The 24,966-nt window shown below is 49.1% G+C and overlaps 1 long non-coding RNA gene across 31 annotated transcripts in view; it reads left to right on the top strand.

The window, feature by feature from the left end:
• Positions 1–24,966, top strand: part of LOC103348935 (uncharacterized) — a 280,781-nt gene that overhangs the window by 39,512 nt on the left and 216,303 nt on the right. For 14 of the 31 annotated variants that reach the window (XR_016213683.1, XR_011379110.2, XR_016213681.1 and 11 more), the window contains exon 2: positions 23,126–23,227. This is a non-coding gene — a long non-coding RNA (uncharacterized LOC103348935). Of the gene's footprint in view, positions 1–4,371; positions 4,455–13,564; positions 13,744–15,746; positions 15,887–23,125; positions 23,228–24,966 lie in introns of all 31 variants that reach the window. The other 17 variants (XR_016213685.1, XR_016213680.1, XR_016213705.1 and 14 more) reach the window with 5 other exon arrangements.

Below are 24,966 nucleotides of genomic sequence, written 5' to 3'. Positions count from 1 at the left end.
AGGCAGTGACATTCACAGATGTTTTGTACATTATCTCCACACATGTGTATGTCTGTGTGCATATGGTTTATGCATACATACACACATGTACAGCATGATTTTAATGGCTATATAGGATCTGTTATGAGTATAGCATAATGTATTAATTGTAAACATCTGCATTGTTTTCACTTTTGTACTGAACAATTAAGCAGTAAAGAACATCCTTGTCTTAATTCTAACTCACTGGGATTGCTCTAGTGTCCATTTCTAGATATGCTTGTTTATATCAGTATTCTTTGTCATGGTACAGTAGGCTTTTTTAAAAAGATATATATATATATTTTATTATTTGAAAGGTAGACTAACAGAGAGAGAGAGAGAGAGAGATCTTCTAGCTACTGGTTCACTCCCTCAAGTGCCTGCAACAGCCAGGGATGGGTCAGACCAAAGCCAGGAACACCATCTGGATGGGTGGCATTCCCCTGAATGGCAGGGACCCAAGTACTTGGGCCCTCATCCACTGCCTTCCCAGGCACGTTAGCGGGAGTTTGGATCAAAAGCAGAGTAGCTGGGACTGGAACAGGCACTCCGAGGTGCCTTAACCCACTGTATCCCAATGCCTGCTTCCAGGCTGCTGCTGCTACTGGTTGCTTGCCTGCCTTCTCTCCCCTCCCCTCCCCTCCCCTCCCCTCCCCTCCCCTCCCCTCCCCTCCCCTCCCCTCCCCTCCCCTCCCCTCCCCTCCCCTCCCCTCCCCTCCCCTCCCCTCCCCTCCCCTCCCCTCCCCTCCCCTCCCCTCCCCTCCCCTCCCCTTCTCTTCTCTTCTCTTCTCTTCTCTTCTCTTCTCTTCTCTTCTCTTCTCTTCTCTTCTCTTCTCTTCTCTTCTCCTCCTCCTCTCCTCTCCTCTCCTCTCCTCTCCTCTCCTCTCCTCTCCTCTCCTCTCCTCTCCTCTCCTCTCCTCTCCTCTCCTCTCCTCTCCTCTCCTCTCCTCTCCTCTCCTCTCCTCTCCTCTTCTCTTCTCTTCTTTTTTCATTTATTTGAAAGGCCAAGCAGTAGAGAGATACAGTGAGTAACCTTGTATGCACTGGTTCACTCCTCAAATACCCACAACAGCTGGAGCTTGACCAGGCCAAAGTCAAGAGTCTGGAATTCCTTCCAGATTTCCCATATGGGTGGCAGCAACCCAAATACGTGTGCCATCACTGGCCACCTCCCGGCACGTTAGCAGGGAGCTGAGTCAGAAGCAGAGTCAGGACTTGGTCCCAGGCACCCCCATGTGGAATGCGAGTGTCCCCAGTGGCAGCTACACCTGCTGTGTGCGTCAGTGCCTGCCCAAGTAGGCTTTCTCTTGCCCCAGTTTACTGAGACTTTCTTCTTTAATTAATAAGAGATACTAAATTCTATCAAAGGCTCTTTTTTTTTTTTAAAGATTGATTTTTTGAAAGGCAGAAATAGAAGAGAGAGAGAGAAAGAAGAAGGAAAGAAAGAAGGGAAGGAAGGGAGGGAGGGAGAGAGGAAAAAAAGAAAGAAAGAAAAAGGAAGAAATCTTCCATCTGCAGGTTCACTCATAAAATGGCCATAATGGTTGGAGCTGGGCCATTCCAAAGCTAGGAGCCAGGAGCTTCTTCTGGGTATCCCATGTGGTTGCAGGGGCTCAGGTACTTAGGCCTTCTTCTACTGCTTTCCCAGGTGCTTTAGCAGGGTGCTGGATTGGAAGTGGAGCAACTGGAACTCAAAACTGGTGCCATGTGGGATGCCAGACTGTAGGCAGAGTCTTAACCTTCTATGCCACAGTGCCAGCCCCTATTTATTTATTTGAAGGAAAGGCAGAGTTACAGAGAGAGGGAGAGGGAGAGGCAAAGAGAGAATTTTCTATTTGCTGGTTCAACCCCCAAATGGCCACAGTGTCCAGTGCTGAGCCAGGCCAGGAGCCAGGAGCCTGGAACTTCTTCCATGTCTCCCACATGAGTTCAAGGACCCGAACACTTGGGCCATGCTCCACTGTCTTCCCAGGTGTGTTAGCAGGGAGGTGGATTGGAAGCAGCGCAGCCAGCATATGAGCTGGTGTCCGTACGGGATGCCAGCTCTGCAGATGGCAGCTTTACCTGCTGCGCCACAGTGCTGGCCCCTTTTTTGGTTTCTGTTGAAATATTATTACTCTTCTGGCCTATTAGGGTGGCAAATCATATTCATGTGTTAATAGATAATTCCCCCTTTAAGACTGTATTAATCTTTCTTGGTAAACATTGTTCTTTTAATATCAAACTATTGAATTTTATTTGTTCGTATTTCATGTAGATCTTTGGGTCTACATTCATTTGTTAATTTTGTAAAGTTGACTTGGAGCTGGTTACCTGGGCATCTGGTCTGACTTCCCCGTAGCTCTCGGGATAACTGTCTTGGTGCCTACCAAAATATGGAAGCTCTTTCAGCCCTTCCTCTCCAAGTGAGCCTCCTCTTCCTAGCCTCCCCTGCTGAGGCGTGCAGGTCACCACCATGCCACCTACGGAGTTGAGTCTTTCAGGAGTAATTCAGTTTCTCCTATCTCATGGAGGCTGGCCAGCTTGGAGCAAGCCACCCAGCAGCCTTCTGAAGAAAAGCAGAATACACACAAATCAGAACTGACTACAACTACAATTCACTTGCATATTTTCTGTCTCAGGTGGCTTTTCACACAGAAAACTTAAAACAGTTCTTTTTTAAAGATATATTTATTTATTTATTTATTTATTTGAAAGGAACAGTTACAGAGAAGGAGAGTCAGACAGGAAAGAGAAAGAAAGATCTTGCATCTGCTGGTTTACTCCCCAAATGGCCACAACGGCTGATCCTGGGCCAGGTCAAAACCAGGAGCGAGGAGCTTCATCTAGGTCTCTCACACGAATGTAGAGGACAAGGGACTCGGGCCATCTTCCATTGTGTTCTCAGGTGCATTGGCAAGGAGTGGGGTAAAAAATGGAGCAGCCGGGACTCAAACTGGCACCCATATGGGATGCCGGCACCGCAGGTGGTGGCTTAACCTGGAATGCCACAGTGTCGGCCTCAGAACAATTCTAATTAGCAGTTCTGTTTTTTTTTTTTTTTTTTTTTTTTTTTTGACAGGCAGAGTGGACAGTGAGAGAGAGAGACAGAGAGAAAGGTCCTCCTTTTGCCGTTGGTTCACCCTCCAATGGCCGCCGCTGCAGCCGGCGCACCGCGCTGATCCTGGCAGGAGCCAGGAGCCAGGTGCCTTTCCCGGTCTCCCATGGGGTGCAGGGCCCAAGCACCTGGGCCATCCTCCACTGCACTCCCTGGCCACAGCAGAGAGCTGGCCTGGAAGAGGGGCGACCGGGACAGAATCCGGCGCCCCAACCGGGACTAGAACCCGGTGTGCCGGCGCCGCAAGGTGGAGGATTAGCCTATTGAGCCACGGCGCCGGCCAGCAGTTCTGTTTTAAACATTGAATTCTTTGGGCTGGTGCTATGCAGTAGCAGGTTAAGCCGCCACCTGCAGTGCCAGCACCCCATATGGGTGGCAGTTCGAGTCCTGGATGCTCCATTCTGATCCAGCTCCCTGTTAATGTTCCTGGGCAAGCAGTGGAAGATGGCCCAAGTGCTTGGTCCCCTTCATCCAAGTGGGAGACCCAGAGAAGCTTCTGGCTTCAGCCTGGGCCAGCCTTGGTCATTGTAGGTATTTGTGGAGTGAACCAGTGGACAGAAGATCTTTTTCTTTCTCTGTAACTCTACTTTTCAAATACATAAAAATAAATTTAAAAAAATGAATTATTGAAAAGATACATTCAATTTTACACTAATATTTGTAAGAAATCGTTTTCTTTAAGGACATTTTTTTCTTCTGTACCATGGGGACTGGTAGAACCAGAGAGGAGTTACTTTAGGAAAGCACCGCATGCCATTGCCAGTAAAAGCCATCTGTGGACAAGGCAGGACTTTGGCTCAGGGACATACTTGGGGTGCATTCACTTTGTGGCTGAAGTCTTGAACTGCCCTAACACACTCTTCCCCTGTGGGTGCAGGGAAGTGGGGCTCCTCATTCGCCACTCTGTGTCATCACTGCACGCCCCATTACTGTCAAAGAGGTTGGTTGCAAGGATTGAATGAATCCACGGGAAACCCAGCAAGTGTCTGACAAAGGTCTTGGGTTTGTTACGTCACTCAGCAGATGTCATGTATTCAATACAGCAGCCATCATGGCAGAGCAGCTTCTGTCGTGGCTCTCAGCAAACCCCACATGGGCACTGATATCCTCGTGGGACCCCTTCCCACTGAGCATGGCGGGGGGGGGTGACAGTGACTTCTGATGTAGAGAAGATGGCAAACTGAGTGGGTGTCACTCTTGCAGACTGTTAAGAAATGGCATGTTCTGTCCTGCTGGCCTCTGTTTCCTTCCAGCCGGCAAACTCCTGGGAAATAAAATTGAGAATTAAGGTGGCTTCTGTCTGACAGCGCAGGAACTGAATCTCCTTGACAGCCATGTGAGTAGCTTGGAAATGGATTCTTCGCAGGTAGAGCCTTGGGGCAGCCCCAGCCCCAGGATTTTTGACTGCAGCGTGTGAAGGAGCCTGGGTCTGGAGGGCTCACACTGGATTGTGCCCAAGTTCCTGACTCACACTGAGATGCTGTTTTGGGGCACTTTGTTATGCAACAGTGGACAATCTCTTCTTACCATCAGTGCTATAACACTGTAGACTCCATTTGCAATCTGCCACTTCCCGGTGGATCGGCCTTATGTAAATTGCAGATGCTTCTCAGAGTTCTGAAGTAGGTTCCCAGGGACCCAGCGTGAACACACCGAGAGTTGAAAATTCTCTTAATCCACTCAACACCGAGCTCTGCGCGCTGTTTAGCGCCCCATTTCAGGGCTGATGGGGAGCTGTGCACCCTGCTGCTCTCTGGCAGTGAGAGAGAAGATTGGACTGCACAGTGCTAGCCAGGGGCAAGATCAGCATTCACAGTCCCAAGGATGGTTCCTACTGAACATGCGTTGATAAATCATACATTGAACCATGGTAGGTCAGGGGCCATCCGTAGTTTCTTCACATGTGAGTGGAAGATAATAAGAGTTGTAAGAAGTAAGCGAATTGGGCCGGCGCTGCGGCTCAATAGGCTAATCCTCCACCTTGCGGCGCCGGCACACCGGGTTCTAGTCCCGGTTGGGGTGCCGGATTCTGTCTCGGTTGCCCCTCTTCCAGGCCAGCTCTCTGCTATGGCCAGGGAGTGCAGTGGAGGATGGCCCAGGTGCTTGGGCCCTGCACCCCATGGGAGACCAGGAAAAGCACCTGGATCCTGGCTCCTGCCATCGGATCAGCGCGGTGCGCCGGCTGCAGCGGCGGCCATTGGAGGGTGAACCAACGGCAAAGGAAGACCTTTCTCTCTGTCTCTCTCTCTCTCACTGTCCACTCTGCCTGTAAAAAAAAAAAAAAAAAAAAAAGTAAGCGAATTAACACCTAGAAAATCTACATGTTGCAATCCTGGCATGTTGTAAGCAGTGTTAGATGTTGAGTGCTGTTATTTTATGCAGAGGAAACCAGTACATAGGCTGGTTACTGCTAGCGTTAGCCATCAGCCCTGAGTTTTTGTTAGTCTTGTGAACTGAGAATGCTTTCTGGTTTAGTTTATGTATATGTTCAGCCCAGGGCTGGGGTGAGATGCACAAACCATGGTCTCCACATTATTGCGTGAGGAGGAATGGGAATCCCTTCAACCAAGCCTTCTAAAAGATAAGGAATTGGCTGAGCTCCAGGAAAGGGAAGTGGCAGTCCCCACCACAGTGTCTTCCGCCTCAAATCCTGCACGTAACCACGTGAGTGACAGTGGACAGGCATGCGCCCTTGCTTCACACGCATGGTTCTCATGTGGCAGGTTCAGCACAGACCACAAGGAAACGCTGGGTGAAACAGAAGCCAGAAAAGTAATCCCAGTCCAGTAGGCCAAGACAGCCGAGCAGAGGCCAAGTCTCAAGGAATGACTTCAGTGGGTAAGAGATTTAAGATCAGACAAAAGCAAGCTTGAGAACCAGGAGGTCATTTATCAAGGCGAGGGTCAGGTGCCAAAGGCCAAAGGAGAAGACCTTACACATTCTGTGGCCGTGGCTCTGGTGAGGCAGCACCCCTGCCACCCTCCTTCCAGAAGAGGCACTCAGGTTCAGAGGAGGCCGAGTTGTTTACAGGAGGCCACGCAGCAGCCAAGTGGGACACGAATGGAAACTTCTTTCTGATCTCTGTGGTAGGTACTCGGTCGGGCACGGCTGTGGGGTTATTTTTATCAGCTCATGTTGTTTAGGACTCGGCCCTCCTGGATGGGAGCATATCCCACATGGGCAGGGGAGGCAGGCGCTCTGCCAGTGAGCTCAGGTTGGGGGTTCCAAGTCATTTAATTTTACTGCAATGAACAAATCTGGCTTTTCCTTCCTGTTCATGTCCAGAAGCTATTTGATGGCATTTTCCTAAACTCCTGGAAATCTTCAGATAAAAATTGAATAAGAAAATGTTAAGCTACACAGACATTAAAAGATGATGATTCCCTATTTAACAACCATCATGCTTAAGTAGCTGTGACATTTTCACAGTGTTTTATGATGCGACTTTGAAGGGGAGTTCAGTATAGCAGCTCCATTTGGGGTGGTAAGAAAAATGGCCCCAGATGGCGCCTTGGCACAAACGCATAGTGACGGTTGGGTAATCTTGGCATGTGAGGGCACCCATGTAACCTTGAATTCACCCTTAGCCTGCTCTGTTCCAGACACACTATGTGTCGGCACCCTTCCCAGTGCTCCCTGATGGCTGAACACACAACAGGTGCCCAGTGCCAGGCCTGCTTCAGCCCCACCCAGCTGGGGAACCCTTTCCTCCTCACACCCACTCTTCTCAGGGTGTGACCAGTGGGGTGTCTCCCCCCGGGGCACTGTTCTCCATTGTGGGTGCCAGCCCTCTCTGTCGCCGCGTGATGCGGGAGTGCAGGTGCTGTGTTCAGTGCTCTGCGGACTAGAGGCTCAGAGGCACGAGCTGAGGCATGCCTGGCTGCTCGCCGAGTGGTGCTCGCTGTCTGCAGGGGCTTGTGTAGTGAGGCAGGGGGCCTCTAATGATTTAGCGTGGAAGAACACGGGGCATTGTTAAGGCGTTAATAGCTCAGACAGGGGGCTTCAGAGAGGTTGGGTTTTTAGGTCGGTGACTACAGAGGCCTCCCTGAGAAGCTGATGTTTGCATGGAGACATAAGGGAGAGGTGCGACAAGTGAAAGGCACACACAGAGGTCTGCAGAGGGTGCCGTGGCAGCCAGTGTCAGGTCGTGTGCCTTCAGTTCGAGGCAGGTTTTGGAGCACCTTATGTGGAGTGGGGGATTAGAGACTGGGGAAGCAGATGAGGCCTGGTTGTTGGGGGGGTGGTTGGGTTCAGGTTGGCCCTCGGCAATGAGGGTGCATGTAGGGCACAGGGAGCTGGGATGTGCAGGGAGACATAGAGGGGAGGGGGCGTTGATACACAGGTGAGAAGCAGAAACAGACATGGTGGCTCGCGCTCGCACGTGCGCTCGCTCACTCAGATTTATTTTATATATTTGAGAGGCAGAGTTACAGGGAGAGGGGAAGAGAGAGAAAGGTCTTCCATTTGCTAGTTCACTCCCCAAATGGGAGCTGAGCCAATCTTAAGCCAGGAGCCAGGAGCTTCTTCCCTGGTGGAGTTCTTGGGCCATCCTCCACTGCTTTCCCAGGCACATTAGCAGGGAGCTGGATGGGACGTGGAGCATCTGGGACTCAAGTTGGTGCCCATGTGGGATGCCACAAGCGGAGGCTTAACCTATTATGCCACAGCCTGTGCCTTTCATCTCTTTCTACGGGGGAAAATCCCGTTTCATTGATGGTAACAGCATAAAGAGCAGGGGAGGCAGAGAGATTGTTATAGGGGCGAGGCCTTACCAGATATGGGGAGAAAGAGACCTCCGCTCGCCCATGCTGGACTACGCCAGGGTAGGCAGTGATCTGAGAAGGGAAGCAGCAGGGAGCTCTGTCTCATTCCATCATCTTTCTTCTGGGGGGCTGGTGTGATAGACCCCGGCCTTTACCTGATGTCAGGCCAGCCGTGGAGGGGCCACGCACAGAAGGTGAGCCATCCCTGCCTGCTGATTCCTGTGCCCGAGTCCGGTCCATTTTCAGTGTCCAAGAGAACTGTTCTAGAGCCACACGGATTTTCTCAAGGTTGTTCTCCAGACTAACATCAAGATGTCTTTTAAAGTTCCCAGGACAGATGGCAGTGGAAAACTGGAAAATCTTGACACCGTTACATCAGCAAGGATATTACTTCGGCATGACGCCATCACATTTTTTTTCTTAAAACAAATCTTCAATTGTAGATCGTAAAAGCCAAGGTCAAGGCCAGTGGCCGCTCTCTAACTTGATCTCCAGAGCTTCCTGGACTTTGCGAGGTCTTTGTTTAACAAGTAGCTTAGCAGTGGAAAACGCTTCTGGGTGTTCTTACTTTGTCAAGTATAAACCCCTCTGAGGGTTTAGTCACAACCCAGCGTCACGTGTTGGCTGTGGGACATAAGGCATGGTCAGTGACATGGAGGTGACTTTTAGGGTGAAGAAGCAAGTCTGACCTTAGGTCTCAGTAAAGCAACTTGCTAACACAGTTCACGTGTCCTAGTTTGTGCCGCTTTGTTCGAGCAGCTCTTGCAGAGCTTTGCAAGGGCAATCTGCCAGGTGCCTTTCCCGCCCTCCAAAGCAGGCACAGTTGTGATAATATGCGAGCAATAAGGACAGTAGTGGACCACAGAGGAAGGAGCGGCGAAGATGAAGTCATTCCGAGATTCATCTGCATCCAAATGTTCATTCTTCAGTTAAACCAAAGACATAAAATGAACACGATTTACGTGGTGTATTGAGTTTTAATTATACAAATAATTGACACACTGAAAGAGATGAAAATATTAGCTCTGAGTTGTAGTAAACAGCAACATTGTCACACTACTTACTCTCAGATAAAACTAAATCATGGACATTTCTAACCAGAGTGAGGATGGTCTTAAAATTAGGTCAGTGGAAACAAGTACCCCAAATAAGCCATAATGTCATGCTGAAGCGAATGGTGCGTTTCGCACAGGGTTCCCCATGCGCAGCCGTCCCCTTGCTCTCTTCTCTGTTCTGGGGTACCCGTCGCTGAGATCATGAACTCACAGTGCCAAATCACGTCCCCATCCCTGGCTCATGCAGTGAGTGGCAGACTCCTCTTTCCAGCGACTCTGCCCTTCTGTGTGGGGCGCCTGAAAGGCCATGGACCCCACACCTTCTGCTCATGTTCCTCCCGGCCCCCACTTCCCTCCTGTCCTCACCTGCTGCATTGCAGACACACTGTTCACTTGCCCAGCGCCCTGGCTTTAGGTCATAATTTCTTGCTGCTGTGGCATGTGCTGTTTAGTTTTTCTATTTCTTCCTCATTGACCTTCTGCTTGTTGTGTCTTTGGGCTACTGTTTTCACCTTGCCTTACTCTACTGTACATTTTCATTTCTAGACTTTAAATATTTGTGATTTTATTTTATACTCATGAAATTTTGTTATAAGTGTTCTGATTTTTATTTCTACTTTTTTGGGGCTTCCTAATGCTTGCTTTCATGTTTTAATATGGTTCTTATTTATAACTTAAAGTGTACTTATAGCTCTCATTTAAAATTCTTGAATTTTAGAATTTTTACTGGTTTTAAATTGTTTTTATCTTATTTTGCAGCTCACTTTTCTTGGCTTCTGAAATTAAACTTTCTGTATATAAAAAATGCTTGTTCATTAATAAAATTTATGAGCTGGGTGTTTGGTACAGGGGTAAGATACCATTTGGGATGCCTGCAACCCATGTCCGAGTGTCTGAGTTTGAGTCCTGGCTCCTCTCCTAGTCCCAACTTCCTGTTATTGCATACCCAACAGGACAGGCAGGCGATGGCTCAAGTATCTGGGTTCCTGCCACCCACGTAGGACACCCACGTCGGACACCCACGTCGAGTTCCTGGCTTTGACCTGGCCTAGCCCCCGGTTGCTGCAGGCATCTCAGGAGTGAAATGGCAGATGGAATCTCTCTCTGTCTCCTTCTCTCTTTGATACAAACATTTAAAATAAATAGATAAGATTTATAAATATATAAAAGAAGAAAGTAAAAGTTATCTGTGATTCTACCATTCTGAGATGACCAGTATTAATATACCTGAGAATGTGTTGCATGTTAGGGGATGTGTATGATGTATAGCAATGGGTACTTGTGTGTTTGTGTGTGTGTGTTAAGCACATTAGTAAGATTAGTGTTACGTGGAACAGTGTATCCTACTTCTTCATTTAGTTTTATATCCAGGACATCTTATATACATAGTCGTTTACTACATGATAAACATTCTCTTCAGGTTTCCTGATGGAAATCCAAGGTAGGAACCGTTGGGCCAGAATGGAGTTTTAAGCGTTCCGGTTGGAATATACTACTCTGCCTTGCTTCACAGGGATCTGGCTCACTCAGAGGCATTCTGCGGAGGACACGGCTTCCTCTGCTTCCGTCTCAGCTGCATCATTTCAGTAGACTGCAGGTTGGATATTAGAGCTTATGAGACCCCATTTCAGAAACGCCCACGCTCATCTTTGTCAGTGTGTGGTCTTAGACACCTGGACAGAGCAGAGGGTACAAAAAGTCAAATGGATTCACCTGGAGGGTGACGAGGTTTGCTAGAACAGTTGTTTTAATCAACTCCAGTTTTGATATGAACTGCATCTAGTTCCTCAAACTCATGCAGGTGTTTAAACCCCAGAGTCTGATGTTAATGATTAATGTAATGGTTGATGGGTTAGGATGGAGACTTGCTCTAATTATGACATCTGGGTAGTGGGCCTGGTGGGAGGTGGTCAGGCCTCGGGGAAGTGCCCTCAGAAGGTAGCTGCCACAGAGGGTTAGTTACATAAGCAGGGCTTGCTTCCTGTCTCACACACTCTGACATTGCCAGCTTCCGTCAGACACTGGTATATTGTGGCTACACAATCTTGGACTGCAAACCTCCAAGCCACAGCTGAAATAAACCTTCTTCCCTTTTAAGTTGCTCTTGGGAATTTTAAAGTAGTGAGAAGTGGATTGAGAGGCTGTACACTACTGATAGTTTTTTATTTTACTTTATTATTTATTTAAAAGGCAGAGTTGCAGAAAGAGAGAGAAACAGAAGTCTTTCATCTGCTGGTTGACTCTCCAAATGGCTGCTAAGGCTGAAGCTGAGCCGATCCAAAGCCAGAAGCCAGGAACTTCTTCCAGGCACATCATCAGGGACTGGATCAGAAGAAGAGCAGGGGCCGGCACCATGAGCGTAGCAAGTAAAGCCGCTGCCTGCAGTGCCAGCATCCCATGTGGGTGCTGGTTCAAGTCCCGGCTGCTCCACTTCCAGTCCAGTTCTCTGCTGTGGCCTGGGAAAGCAGTAGAAGATGGCTCAAGTCAGGTTTCCATACACTTGATAAAAACAATGAAAGATTGCTTCTTCAGATGTGACTTCTTGTTTTTTGCTTTTAAATTTGTTTATTTATTTGAAAGACAGAGTTACAGATAGATAGAAATCTTCCATCCATTGGTTCACTCCCCAAATGGCCACAATGGCTGGAGCTGGGCCATTCTGAAACCAGGAGCCGAGAGCTTCATCCAGGTCTCCTACGTGAGTGCAGGGGCCCAAGCACTTGGGCCATCTTCTGTTACTTTCCCAGGCTGTCAGCAAGGAGCTGGATTGGAAGAGGAGCAGCGGGGAATCTAACTGGCTCCCATGTGGGATGCTGGTGCTGTAGGCTGTGCCTTTAACCTGCTGAGCCACAGCGCTGGCCTCACCTCTGGGTTTTGATTAGGGATCATTTTCAATCTAGGTGAGTGTTTACCTTTCTACCTTTATGCTATTTTATTCGTGTATTTCATAAGCCCTCACTCTATATATTGAGGAAGTAAGCACATCTTTCCTTCCCTTGGACTTACCTCTTCTCTCTCTCTCTTCCCTTTTGTGTGCTCCAAGACTTCTATTATTTTCTTTCTAGTTTATAGAAAATGTAAGTTTCTATGATTTTGCTATAATTCAAAATGGAAAATCAATGAGCTGCGTTTACATTATTGAATATGTAGATATTAAGCATTGGAGAGAGAAGATGTGTTCCTATGACTCAATCCAACCCTGAAGAATGAGAATGTTCCAAACATTCTGTTTTGTTTCACTCTAAAAAAATAGCTCAAAAATAGTTTACTTCCAGTTGCCTGTCTTTTTTTCTTATTGGCAAGAGAAGTAGATATAATCATTTGATTATTAAGAACTTATGGGAAGGCCGGCGCCATGGCTCACTAGGCTAATCCTCCACCTTGCGGCGCCGGCACACCAGGTTCTAGTCCCGGTTGGGGTGCCGGATTCTGTCCCGGTTGCCCCTCTTCCAGGCCAGCTCTCTGCTGTGGCCAGGGAGTGCAGTGGAGGATGGCCCAAGTGCTTGGGCCCTGCACCCCATGGGAGACCAGGAAAAGTACCTGGCTCCTGCCATCGGATCAGTGCGGTGTGCTGGCCGCAGCGTGCCGGCAGCGGCGGCCATTGGAGGGTGAACCAACGGCAAAGGAAGACCTTTCTCTCTGTCTCTCTCTCTCACTGTCCACTCTGCCTGTCAAAACAAACAAACAAACAAACAAAAAAACAACTTATGGGAGCTGGTGCCGGGGCATAGTGGGTAAAGCCATGGCCTGAAACGCTGGCCTCTCCTGTGGGCACTGGTTCATGTCCCAGCTGCTCCACTTACGTTCCAGCTCCCTACTAATAGCCTGGGAAAGCAATGGAGGATGGTCGAAGTGCTTGGGTTCCTGCCACCCATGTGGGAGACCCAGAAGTTCCTGGCTCCTAGCTTTGAACCAGCCCAGCCCTGTCTGTTGTGGCCATCTGGGGAGTGAACCAGCCGATGGGAAATCAATCAATCTCTCATCTATCTCTCTCTCCCTCTCTCTCTTCTCACCTTGCTCTCTGTAATGCTGACTTCCAAGTGAATAAATATGTCTTTAAAAACAATAGCGAGAACTTGTGAGCCTTAGTCTCAGGACTTGTACAGTAGACTCACCTGTCTTTTTGGTAGCAGTCCCTACGTCAGTTCTGATTTCCAGTGTTCTGAGGCACACTGGCATCTGAAAGACCTGCACCTCCAGGCTCCTGCCACCATTCCTGGGAGCCTATGCTTGCCTCTTTCTTGAATTCCTTGTTCATTTTTAAAAATGTTTATTTATTTGAAAGTCAGAGTTACACACAGAGAGAGAAGGAGAGGCAGAGAGAGAGAGAGAGAGGGAGGGAGGGAGGGAGATCTTCCATCTGCTGGTTTACTCCCCAAAAGGCTGCAACAGCCAGAGCTGTTTCCATCTGAAGCCTAGAGCCCGGAGCTTCTCCCGGGTCTCCCATGTGGGTGCAGGGGCCCAAAGACTTGGGCCATCTTCTACTGCTTTCTCAGGCCATAGCAGAGAGCTGGATCGGAAGTGGAGCAGACAGGACTTGAACCGGCACCCAGCACTGCAGGCGGCAGCCTTACCCGCTACACCACAGCGCCGGCACCCTTGTTCATTTTTCTGTTGTATTTCTTCAGGCTTTCCGAGTGCCTGGCCAGTGGAGCCATGCAACTGTGGAGTGATCAGCAGGGTGGGCTGTGCCTTCAGCCTTCCTGGCCCTAGAGCCCAGCTCTGCTTTCCGCAGGCACAAGGATCACCATCACTTCATCACTTCTCAGAGACAGTACTGGTGCTGCATTCACTGGGTGGTGCTGAGGTAAAATAAATAATGATTGCAAAGGGCTTGGAGCTACGCCTGGCTCATAGCAAGAGTTCAATAAATAGTTGCTGTTACTGTAAACCCGAAAATGTTATGACATTCCCTCACCTTTGACCAATAGTTAATATATGAATCTAGATTTGGAAAAAATTTTTTTCAAAGTTCTGTGGGAGCCCACACATTGCTGTTGAGATAGTTAATTCTATTTCCTTGTAGATAGCCTGCTTTTATTTTTATTTTTAAGCATTCTGGGATATTTTAGCATTTTATTTATTTCTCTTTTTTAAAAAAGATTTATTTTTATTTATTTGAAAGACAGAATTACAGAGAGAGAGAAAAGTCTTCCATCCGCAGATTCACTCCCAAGTGACCACAACGGCCAGAACTGAGCTGATCTGAAGCCAGGAGCTTCTTCTGGGTCTCCCACACAGGTGCAGGGCCCCAAGGACTTGGGCCATCTTCCACTGCTTTCCCAGGCCACAGCAGAGGGCTAGATTAGAAGAGAAGCAGCTGGGACTCGAGCTGGTGCCCATATGGGATGCCTGCTGGGGCTTTAACCCACTGTGCCACAACGCTGGCCTCACATTTTCTCTTTATATTCAAAATTCTAAAATTTCACCAGGATACATCCAGCTGTGGTGTTCGCCGTCACACTTGTTAGTACCAGCGGACTCTTCCATTCTGGGAATTCTGGCTTTCCCCCCAGGGACACTGGTTTTCTTCTTTGCATTATCTCTACTTTCTTCTTTCCTAGTAGCTAAGGTTTCTACAACTTCATTTTCAAAATCAGTAATTTGTTCTTTAATTGTGCACATTTTATTATCTTGTTACCTAAGGGCCTATCCTTTTTCTGTTAGCAATGGCTTTGAGACAAGTTTCCTATCACCGATCGTTTTAATAGCAGCCTGCTCTTGTTCTATTATTGCAGCGCTCTCTTCGGTCTCCTTGGGGACACTGCTTGTGATTTACAAAAGTCCTTTGCTGTCCCTTGCATCAGTTCTCCTCCTTCTCAACTGGCTGCCTGTTTGTATCTGAGAATCAAGGGCTGTGTTGATCCATGTGGGCCTGCAGCCCAAGTTCGCTTCACAGCCGGCTAGATCTCAGCTGGTGCGGAGGCTCTTAGAGCCAGAGGGGCGTGTTGTTGGTGACGAGTCCTGTACCTCCACAGAGCACTTGGCTCTGGGCTGGACCAGACGTTGAGCTCAGCCAGTCTCCAGACCAGCGTCCATGGCTGGAGGTCCCGGATCATCCTAGGCTCTCTTCTGCTCCTTTTCCTCAGTTGCAGCTTTCACACCTGACAGCCACGAGATGCTGTCGCCAGCAGTTCCCTGTCCACGTGAGAGGAGCGTAAGGAGCTTAGCTGCTCATCAGAGTTTCTGCCTTGCATCCGAGGGATGGATCTTGCTAGTCTGCTGACTGTGAACTTGGATCTTGCTCCAAAGAGTAGCTTCCATGCCCTCTGCAGCTTTACTCTAGGAGTGTTTGGAGTGAGGATTTTTAGAACAGATTTGTTTTATTTATTTGAAAGGAGAGAGGGAGAGGGAGAGGGAGAGAGATCTTCCTTCAGCTGGTTCACTCCCAGAATGGCTGCAACAGCCAGGCCTGGGCTAGGTGAAGCCAGGAACTAGGACCTCCTCCTCCCAGGCCCATCTGCAGGGAGCCGGGTCAGAGCAGAGAGCTGTGGCTCACTGGGGCTGTGATTCAGGATGCCGGCATTGCCAGCCCCCCGGGGTCATCGTTTCTTCTCTTGTGGCTGATCTGAACTTTTGAGTCCATCTGCTGTCTAACTTCTTTACCAGCATCGTTTCCTACCTGTTTAAGGCATGCGATTTGCCCCTTATACCTAGAATTTCACTGGGTCATAAGAGATGCAGAAATGAGCAATTTATGCTCTTTCAGTCATCTTGAACCACAATTTTTACCTTAACTTTGAAAAATTAACCTTTAAAATAAATCAGATGCTTTGAATAGGAATCTGTTCGCACCGCTCAAAACTGCAGGGCATAACGCAGTGCTGAGTGGAACGGGAAGTGACTGCTGCACGCGGGGCTCGGAGAAGAGCCGTCATGTTAGGTAGACCTGCCATCTTCCTCTGGACAGCACTCAGCTCTGCTGGGCTCAGTCACAGCCCATCCTCCAGGTGAGTTAATACAGGATACACGCCTTTGGGAACATGGGCCATCGCTGGGATTAAATCAACAGAAGCTGTTGCGGCCATTTGGGGAGTGAACCAGCAGATGGAAGACCTCTCTCTCTCTCTGCTGCTGCCTCTCTGTAACTCTGCTTTTCAAATAAATAAATCTAAAAAAAGACAAGTCTATCCATGTTCAATACACAAGTAGTTTTTTCCCAAAAAATATTTATTTATTTGAGATGTAGAGTTACAGAGTGAGAGAGAGAGAAAGGTCTTCCATCCTCTGATTCACTCCTCAAATGGCTGCAATGGCCGGAGCTGGGCTGATCCAAAGCCAAGAATCAGGAGCGTCTTCTGAGTCTCCCAGGTGGGTGCAGGGGCCAAGCACTTGAGCCATCTTCCACTGATTTCCCAGGCCATAGCAGAGAGCTGGATTGGAAGAGGAGCAGCCAGGACACAAACTGGTGCCCATATGGGATTTTGGCACTGAAGGTGGAGGCTTAGCCCACCATGCCACAGTACCAGGCCCTGCCCCAATTTTTTTAAAAAAGATTTATTTATTTATTATCTGAAAGGCAGAGGCAGAGAGAGAGAGAGAGAGAGAGAGAGAGGTCTTCCATCCACTGGTTCACTTCCTAAGTGCCACAGTGGCCAGCTAGGCTGATCTGAAGCCAGGAGCCAGGAACTTCTTCCGAGTCTCCTACATGGGTGCAGGCACCCAAGGATTTGGGCCATCTTCTGCTTTCCTATGCCATAGCAGAGAGCTGGATTGGTAGTAGAGCCGTCAGGACTCGAACTGGCACCCATATAGGATGCTGGCACTGTAGGTGGCGGCTTTACCCGCCATGCCACAATACCAGCCCTCCCAAGTATTTTTAATTGTGGTTGTTGAACAAATAGATATGGAATCCTGTATACAGACAACCGAGTGTATATAGAAGATGGATGTGTATATAAAATGGGTAGCTCTAAATTATAAAGTTACATATAAATAATTACATGATACTTCATAATTACATATTGTACTATCTAATATGTAGTTTACATTGTAATTATAAACTTACATGCGAATGTGTGACTGTAAATAAGTACTTGTTTGTGAACTGATTCTATGTAATCTAGTCAGACTGAAGTTTGAGGTTCCTGGAACTAAAAATGTGACATTTATTTATTGTCTGCTGATGAGTGAAGCAGAAAAATAATCTTGTATTCATAAAGGTTAACTGTGATTCTGAACTTTGAATATCCTGGTTATGGTCAGTCCTAATTAGGAAGATTCCTAGGCAGGATTAGTGGAAAGTGCTGGCTTCACTCCTGCCCCACGTGTGCGGGAGCTCCTGGTTCCTCCCAACATGAGCTGGCTTCACTCCTGCCCCATGTGTGCGGGAGCTCCTGGCTTCTCCCAACACGAGCTGCTCCTGTGACTTTCTTTTGAGCTTCTCAGATTTTATTATCAAGCAAATGTGAACACATTTCTCCCCTTTTCAAACCTATATGCATCTTACTGTACACATTGTTCTATATTTTTCTTTTTTCTTTTAATGTATCTCAAAGATTTTTTTCCATAGAAAGATTCCTCATGCTTTAAAGCCATGTCGATTTTTGGATATTCTGCCATTTATTTAATCAGGTCCTACAGCCTGATTCAGTCGAGTATCTGGGCTGTCCAGCTGCTGGGCCAAGAGGTGGTGCCTCTTTTATTCTGCTAGTGATGGCCAAACCGGTCTCCAGAGGTCATGCCAGCTAACACTCCCTCCAGTGGTGTCTGAGAACGCCTTTTTTCTTCACCCACTTCCAACAATTGCGTTATGAAACTTTGTGATGCTTGTTAACATGATAGGAAAAACCATTAATGCAATTTTTTAAATTTATTTTTGACAGGCAGAGTGGACAGTGAGAGAGAGACAGAGAGAAAGGTCTTCCTTTTTTCTGTTGGTTCACCCCGCAATGGCCACTGCGGCCAGCGTGCTACGGCCAGTGCACTGCGCCAATCTGAAGTCAGGAGCCAGGTGCTTCTCCTGGTCTCCCATGGGGTGCAGGGCCCAAGTACTTGGACCATCCTCCACTGCACTCCCTGGCCACAGCAGAGAGCTGGCCTGGAAGAGGAGCAACTGGAACAGAATCCGGTGCCCCGACCGGGACTAGAACCCGGTGTGCCGGCACCGCAAGCGGAGGATTAGCCTAGTGAGCCGCAGCACCAGCAGAAAAACTATTAATGCAATTTCATTTGCATCTTTCTTATGAGTGAGGTTGAACATATTTTAAAATATTTGAGACATTGCGTTTCCTTTTTTGTAAATTGTCTTTACAATTTTTACTGATTGATCTGAAAGGCAGCATAACACAAAGAGTGGGAGAGAGAGAGATCTTTCATCTGCTTGTTCATGTCCTGAATGCCTGCAACAGCCAGAGCTAGGCCAGGCTAAAGCTGGGGGCCGGGAACTCCACTCTGGTCTCCCATGCGCGTGGAAGGAGCTCAAGCGCTTGGGCCGTCACTGCTGCCTCCAGGCACATCAGCAGGGAGCTGGATCAGAAGCAAGCACAGGAATCAGTCCCGAGTTCTCTGATGGGGGTGCACACAACCCAAGGGTTGGCTTAACCTGCTGTGTGCAGTGTCCACCCTGTTAACAATACGTTGCACATTTTTCCTTTTAGTTTTTAAAAAGATATTTTACTTATTTATTTGACAGGCAGAGTTTCAGACAGAAGGAGAGACAGAGACAGGTCTTCCATCCACTGTTTCACTCCCCAGATGGCTGCAATGGCTGGAGCTAGGGCTGATCTGAAGCCAGGAGCCAGGAGCTTCTGTTGAGTCTCTCACACAGGTGCAGGGGCCTAAGCGCTTGGGCCATCTTCCACTGCTTTTTCAGGCCATTAGCAGAGAGCTGGATAGGAAGTGGAGCTGCCAGAACTCGAACTGATGCCCAGATGGGACCCAGGACAGGGGTCTGGGCTGAGCTAGGACAGGGATATGGAGTAACCTAGGACAGGACTGTGGGATGACCTAGAACAGGGGTGTGGGGTAATCTAGGGCAGGGATGAGGGGTGAGATAGGTCAGGGTATAGGGTGAAGTAGGACAGGGCGTGGGGTGAGCTAGAATAGGGGTGTGAGGTGAGGAAGGGCAGGAATGTGGGTGATCTAGGGCAGGGATGTGGGGTGAACTAGGATGGGGTATGGAGTGAGCTGAGACAGGGGCGTGGGGTGAGCTGGGACAGGGATGTGGGTTGAGCTGGAATAGGGGTGTAGGGTGAGCTGAGACAGGGGCGTGGGGTGAGCTAGGACAGGCATGTGGGGTGAGCTAGGACAGGGTATGGGGTGAAGAGGGTCAGGAATGTGGGGTAAGGTAAGACGGGGTGTAGGATGGCCCAGGGCAGGGGCATGGAGTGACCTGGGACAGGGGTAGGGGGTGATGAGCAGTCTAGGTGTGGCCTGAGCCCCCCGGTACATTGAGAGGTGGGCATAGTCTGTGAGTCAGCAGGTGAAAGAGGGCCCCTCTGCACTCTGGGCAAACGGGCTGGGGTGGATAGGGACGGCTGTGACGCAGTCTCCCTGCTACCCTGGCGTGCTGTGTTTTGGTCTACACTGCAGTGTAGACAGGCGTTAGAGTTGACCTCCACCTCCGTCTCAGTTGAGCAAAGACAACCGATTGCTTCATTCGACTCCGTGCAGCCCAGGTGTGAATGGTGGCATCGCGGCATGAGTAGTGCAGACACAGTTTCCAAGTGTAATAGGCTTAGTTACTGCAAGCCTTGAGCATTCATTTGTAAATTACACAGGAGGTGTTCAGAGCATCCCGCAGGCACTGCATGGTGACGTTGCTGTCTGTGACAGTAATTCTAGAGCGCACACTCTCGCAGGGTCAGTGCGGCTTCTCCCAGTCGGGGCAGGTGTTAGGGCTCTGACCCTGAGCGCAAACCTACGGGACAGAAATCTTGGTCTTCGGTATAAAGTGTGAATTTCTCTTGTTAGGGAGAATTTTGACTTAACTTTTCTCCTTTGAGACTGATAATGGAAAAAGGCTGAGAAATAGTGTTCTAGACGTACTAAGAAAGTGGTTTGTAGACGAGATGGATTTTAGGTATTTTCTCTGCAGTGTCTGAAATGTGGGAGATTGGCTCTGTGTGTGTGTGTGTGTGTGTGTCCGTGCTAGAGTTCCTTCAGGGACGTGGGGTGACCTAGGACGAAGCAGAAACCTCACCCAGTCCAGCCTGTGACATCTGCATTCTACGTAGGACTCAGAGAAAATGGAGGCACCCAACCACGGTCCTTCAACAGGAAGATTTACTGTGAGCGTAGGCTAGGCTTTCTCCCCCATCTGATACTAACAGGATCTGATTGTTTTGGATTTTAGACAACACATGAAATAGCCAAGCATGTATGAATCATTCTGTCACTGGCAGTTTGCATAGCGTCCTTAGGCTGAGGGATTGAGTCCCGCCTGCGGCAGGCCATGTGCCAGTCATCGGTCACAGATCATGGACATAGAAACTGCCTCTGTGTTCGCTGCAGAAGGGGTCTGGGATGTGGAGAGCCGACTTGAGCAGACTCCCAGGAAGAGGAGGCTGATGCTGGGGGCATGTTGCTGCTGGCAGAGGCTCCCTGGGGCTGCCCCTGGGGCCACGTGGTGCCATGTTGAATCTGACCCTCCAGTTTTGTCACTCCATTGGATTTTGGCGTCCCGGCAGGAGACCCTCTTGGGGCTGCGGTGTTTGTTGTTTCTGGCTTTATGGCAAGGTGCAGGGCCTGGCTCCCTACTGGTCTTGGGGTTGCCTTCCAGGAGAATGGGACTTTGTGTGGCCAGATATGCCACACGTCTTGCCCTGGATTGGCAGCTGACGTGTGCGCGGTGTTCCGCAGTGGACAGAGCAGCTGAGAGGGTCTCTGTGCTGACTCAGTGCACCTCAGGTGAGGAGCTGAGGCTCAGAGGGCGACTGACTAACCCAACAGTGCAGTGCTGGAGCAGAAACGAAACCTCCCGAGTACCTGTCCTGTGTCATGGAGAGTCCCAGGTGCTCTTGTCCATGGTTCTTTAGTTGCCGCGTGTTCATCCCCATAATTCCCCTAACACTCATTCCCCAGGTGGGTAACCAGATGTGTAGCAAGTGGCAGAAATGGCCTTGTTCCCTGAGCACTGTCCTCAGTCCACAACCTGGGCTGCTGACCAGGGTCTTGTCTTGCCTCTACCAGCAGCAACACTCTCCATGTCCTTTCTGTGCCAACTGCTCGATGGTTTATCACAATTTTATTTGAAAGTCAGAATTATAGGGACAAAGAGGTGAAGAGAACACATGCGAGAGAGAGAGATCTTCCACCTGCTGGCTCCCTCTCCCGGTGGCCACAATGGCTAGGGCTGGGCCAGGCTGAAACCAGGAAACTTGAACTCCATCCAGGTTCCAGCTTTCCCACGAGAGTGTCAGGGGCCTAAGTACTTGGGCTGTCTGCTGACTTTCCCCGTATTATAAGCAGGCACCTTGTGGGGAGCAATTCGGACTAGACTAAGTTACTGGAATTAAGACTTATTCTATGCATCTGCTCTCCCACAATATGGCGCTGGGAGAGGAGGCAACAGCTTCTACCCAGCTGCCTCTCACCAACTTGACAAGCTGCAGGACCTGCTCCTGATTGGAGGAGAGCAGCGTACTCGGCGTGTGGGCAGCCGAGTTAGGATTGGCGGAGGAGGACTATAAAGGAGGAGAGAGACGGCATGCACCAGGAACATCTAAGGGGAACATCTGAGGGAACACCCGTGCAGCCCCCGAGAAGAGCCGGCCGGCGGTGTGCCGCTCCCCTGCGGAAGTGGGGAATGTGGCAGGGGGAACCGCCCTTCCACGGAGGTGGAAGGGTCGGTAGCCAACCCGGGAAGAACCAGCAGCAAACCCGGGGAGGGCCGAGCAGACGAAAGAACAGCGCAGGGTCTTGTGTCGTTCCTCCATGAAGAGGGGGAGCGACAGCACCTGGACTGGAAGTGGAGCAGGCAGGACTTGCCCTTACACTCCTATGGGGTGCAGGTGTGACAAGCAGGGGCTTAACCCGCTATGCCACAGGGCTGGCCCCCTTTGTGCTGCTCTCATATCTCAGAAATACTTAAGTTCCCCTCTGAAGGCTTGTTGTTTTGTGACAGTTTTCTTCTGGAGCGCTGGTCCACGTGGAAATGCAAAGTGGTAGCAGTTTTGTTTGTAGGGGAGATTCCTTTCCTCTGGAGTCTGGAGGCATCGTGGTGGTCCTAGCATGCAGGATAAGGGCTGCCCTCAGCTGCCAGCCTCTGTCTGGCCACAGCAGATGCCTGAGGGCCTCAGGAGGGCAGGTTCCAGCAGGGTCAGGACCTTTATGCTCAGTGGTTATCCCCCTGCTGCCTCTGCATTCCCGTGCTCTTAGCTGCAGTCACGAGGTCTTGGAGACCCATCTGTGCATCCATGTCCTCATTTGGTTTCTGGAATTGATCCTCACCTGCCCACATCTCTAGGATTGCTCAGACTTGGGCCATATTTCCTCACCTATGTTGTCTTTTTTGACTCTATCTTAGGCTACTCTGTTCTTGAGTTAAAGGAAGGTAACCAGTTAGCTCAGAGCTACAGACTAATAGCTACAGAAAAGACGTGCCCTAGACAAAACCTGGTGGGCCTCACGTGGCCTCTTTCCCTTCTGTTTATCCAGCACTTCAGTGCTGACCTTATCAGCAACTCTGTTGTGTCTGCCTCCAGCAGTCCAAGAGAAGCAGGTATAGATGTCTCAGGAGGGCTGTTTGCCTCTGGGCTAAGCAGCCAACCTGGGAAAGCCATTGGGATGGGCTGGGGGCAAAAAGCATGAAGCTGACTTGCAGAGTGAGTGCAGAGATATCGAAAGTGTGTGATGCAAATGCTCTTTTCTTTTTGAAAAGATTTATTTATTTGAAAGTCAGAGTTACAGAGAGAGAGGGAGACACACACACAGAGCTCTTCCATCTACTGTTCACTCCTCAAACGGCCACAACTGGCCAGCACTGGACCAGACTGAAGCCCAGACCCAGGAGCTTCATCTGGGTCTCCCACATGGTGCAGGGGCTCAAGGACTTGGGCCATCTTCTGCTGGTCTTCCCAGACCACTAGCAAGGAGCTGGATCGAAGCAGAGCAGCCAGGGCTCAAACTGGTGCCCATCCAGGATGCTCATATCGCAGGTGACAGCTTTACCTGCCATGCCACAACACAGCCCCAGTGCAAATATTCTTTAATAAAAGAGTATCCCCTTTATTTTGCTTTCCTGACAGCACAGATGCACCAGGTGGTCTCCAGATCTGTGACTGATTTCCTGAGAGCGGACCCTAGCTACAGAGATGCTTCTTCCCACAGTCATCCTGTTGCTTGAGCCCGTAAGTTCCTTTCCTCTGGGGAAATGGGGAGGTCAGAGACCTAAGTCCTCTAGCATGGAGTTTGGTTATAAGTGCACGCGTTGGGATATGAAATTTGAAGGCTGTCTAAACGCGGGAGTCTAAATCACAGCTCTAGAGAAAGATGGGCAGTGCACCTTCAATCACTCGACGCCTTGGGCGTTTCTTGATCTGTCTGGTGTGTCAGATTTTTAAATGAATTACATCAAGAACTTCACACACTGTAGTCGAGATGCACACTTACACTGAGTCATCACAATGCCACGTAGCAAGAACCATAGCAGGATGTGGCTACCCCTGGGCAGGGGACACCCGAGCAAGGTGTCAGCAGCAGCAGGCTTCGCTTGAGATCCGAGATCTGGGATCAGGAAGCCCTGCAGAGCTGTCCAGGTGTTTATACCTCCACAACACAGGCGCATCCAGAGCCTGTGGGGTGGGCGTGTGTATATGGGGTGGAGCTTGGAGGGGATTCCAGAAGGAAGTCTGAATGGCAGTGATGTCTTGGTGAAAACATACGTGTTTTTTTATATAAGAAAATCTTGCAAATGGTTTTATTTTCTAAATACCAATATCCACCAGGATTTAGCAATTGCAAATACAGGGCAATATTTTATACCCCTTCATTTGCACCACAAATATAAAAATATATACATAACATTTTGTCACAAGTTTATTATATTCACCCTGAAGCTGCCTCTTCACACCATGCAGATACTAATTGGCTTGAATTATTATAAACAAGAGTGCTAATTAAAAAATTGCTGTGTTTGGATCTTGACTTATATATGTTAAAATGATATAATTTAAAACACTATAAATCTTTGATGGATGAGGTAGAATATATCCTGGCCGGCGCCGCGGCTCACTAGGCTAATCCTCCGCCTAGCGGCGCCGGCACACCGGGTTCTAGTCCCGGTCGGGGTGCAGTGGAGGATGGCCCAGGTGCTTGGGCCCTGCACCCCATGGGAGACCAGGAAAAGCACCTGGCTCCTGGCTCCTGCCATCGGATCAGCGCGGTGCGCCGGCCGCAGCGCGCCGGCTGCGGCGGCCATTGGAGGGTGAACCAACGGCAAAGGAAGACCTTTCTCTCTGTCTCTCTCTCTCACTGTCCACTCTGCCTGTCAAAAAAAAAAAAAAAAAAAAAAGAATATATCCTAAATACAGTATGACTCATATCTTGAACATGTCTTAAAACTCAGCTATTTTTGAAATATTCTGGAACTAATTTTTAGAAGTAAAAAATAAGGTGAACTTACCACATATATTTTAAATGTTTAATTGCCGAAGTAAATACTCTAGTGATATGTAAGTGCTAAAAATAGTGATTTTTCAATTAGAATTGAGCATCAAATTACCTGGGCTCTTCCCAGAGGCACTGAGTCAGGTTTCCAGGGAGGTGTGGGCATGTGGGTGTACCTTGTCAGATGCTCGTCTCCCTGTCAACTACCCTTGCTGATGGATCTCAGATGTGGGTGACTTCAGGTTCCATATGGGCAGGAGTGCTGCTGACTGTACTCCTGCTGTGACTAGCACCTGACACACAGCAGGCTCTCAGTTTACAGCCTGGATGGATAAGTGGGTGAATGGGTGGGTGGCTGGACAGGTGGGTAGAAGAATGGGTGGATGGATGAGTGGAAGGAAGGAAGGATGGTTGGGTGGATGGATGGATGGATGGAGGGAGGGAGGGAGAGGTGAATGGGTTAATGGATGGTTGGATTGAT

The sequence above is a fragment of the Oryctolagus cuniculus genome, chromosome 9 (genome assembly GCF_051225735.1).
Source record: "Oryctolagus cuniculus isolate XC-2025 breed Fujian yellow rabbit chromosome 9, ASM5122573v1, whole genome shotgun sequence".
Taxonomy (NCBI): Eukaryota; Metazoa; Chordata; class Mammalia; order Lagomorpha; family Leporidae; genus Oryctolagus; species Oryctolagus cuniculus.
Note: the sequence above shows the minus strand (reverse complement) of the source record. Positions and strands in the feature narration are given on the sequence as shown.